Source organism: Oryctolagus cuniculus, chromosome 1, assembly GCF_964237555.1.
Source record: "Oryctolagus cuniculus chromosome 1, mOryCun1.1, whole genome shotgun sequence".
Classification (NCBI taxonomy): Eukaryota; Metazoa; Chordata; class Mammalia; order Lagomorpha; family Leporidae; genus Oryctolagus; species Oryctolagus cuniculus.
Genome location: NC_091432.1, coordinates 69689947 through 69691791, shown reverse-complemented (window position 1 = coordinate 69691791; position 1845 = coordinate 69689947). Strand labels below are relative to the sequence as shown.

Here is a 1845-nt window from a genome sequence, read left to right as displayed (position 1 = left end):
GTCAAATTCCTTTCTTACCCTCTGACATACAAATGTGTTACCAATAAATCTACAGTAGTTGTTATTTGCTCTCTAGGTCCAGTTAGCCCATGGTTGGGAACATAATGGACCAGTGTGATATTTTAAGGAAAGAAAAGGTGACTAGTTTCCCTGCAAACTAAATTATGACATAGGACAGGCAAGTGGGCACACCTGAAGGAGAACAGTGATGGTGTATTGCTGACCTTGCCAACTGAAAGAGAACTACTTCTGATTGTCCTTACTAAGGAATGGAGAGAAAAGTATTTGCTGTTTTTCCACACTACCAAGCAAGGGGTCCATTCGGCATTGTTCTTGATTCCCTGCATAACTTAAAGGGAAGCTGTCATAATGTCTGGAGCCCTTGATGTCCTGTCTATGAAGGAGGAGGATGACCTCAAGTTCCTTGCAGCAGGAAGCCACCTAGGTGACACCAACCTTGACTTCCAAATAGAGCAGTACATCTGCAGAAGGAAAAGTGGTGGCATCTACATCATCAATCTGAAGAGGACCTGGGAGAAGCTTTTGTTGGCGACTTGTGCCATTGTTGCCATCGAAAACCCTGCTGATGTCCTTGTCACCTCCTCCGGGAACACTGGCCACAGGGCTGTGCTGAAGTTTGCTGCTGCCACTGGAGCCTCTCCAATTGCTGTCCGCTCCACACCTGGAACCTTCACTAACCAGATCCAGGAAGCCTTCCAGAAACCACAGCTTCTGGTGGTTACTGGTCCCAGGTCTGCCCACCCTCCTCTCAGAGAGGCATCTTAAGTGAACTTGCCTACCATTGCTCTGTGAAACACAGACTCTCTGTGCTCTGAGGACATTGCCATCCCAAGCAACAGCAAGGGAGCCCACTCAGTGGTTCTGATGTGGTGGATGCTGGCCCAAGAGGTTCTGCACATGTGTGGTACCAACTCCTGTGCACTCCCATGCGAGGTCACGCCTGATCTCTGCTTCTATAGAGATCCTGCAGAGATTGAAAAGGAAGATCAGGACACTGCTGAAAAAGATGTGACCAAGGAGGGATCTCAGGGTGAATGGACGGCCCCAGCTCCTGAGTTCACTGCTACTCAACCTGCGATTACAGATTAGTCTCACTGGCGCCCTCTGCTGCCTATTCAGCAATTCCCAGCTGAAGACTGGAGCTCTCAGCCCACTCCCGAAGGCTGCTCTGCATCTTCCACTGCTCAGGCCACCAAATGAGTAGGATCAACCACTGAGTGGTCTTATCCTGCTCTTCACAGTCTAAAGCAATGTCCTCAGAGTGCAGAGTCTGTGTTACACAGAACAATGGTAGGCAAGTTCACATAAGATGTGGCTCTGAGAGGAGGCTGATAGAAACAACACCAGTTTCTAAAAAAAATTATTTGCTGTTTTTGTTAGCTGCATGTCAGGTACAAGGAGATGTGTTAATTTGCTCAAACACTGAAGCAACATCTGGGACAGCAGTTAGGATTGGAACCATCACCTGGTTAATCTCATCATCGTGCCCTGTCCTTCTCCAAGATTCATCTGTCTTTTGCATGGGCCCAGTAGGAGAACTGAATAGGGATGTGGTAGGAATCACCACCTTTTCATCTATCAAGTCCTTGATGGTGACACTAACCTCTCCCGTTCTAGAGATGCAGCATTGCTTTGGGCTTACTCTTTTCTAGGGTGGAAGCAGTTCTAGCTGCTTCCATTTGGCCTTTCCCACCACAATAGCCTGCCCTCCATGGGTTAGGGAACCAATGTGGGAAATCTGTCTGGTGCTGAGTGTCTATTCTAATTATGCTTTCCAAGACTGGGGAAATATCCAGAGTGTGGGTTCAGGGACTCACTAGGCAT

The 1845-nt window shown here is 48.0% G+C and overlaps 1 pseudogene; it reads left to right on the top strand.

The window, feature by feature from the left end:
* Positions 1–328: 328 nt before the first annotated feature.
* On the top strand, positions 329–1329 carry LOC100347031 (small ribosomal subunit protein uS2 pseudogene; annotated as a pseudogene).
* The last annotated feature ends 516 nt before the right edge of the window (positions 1330–1845 follow it).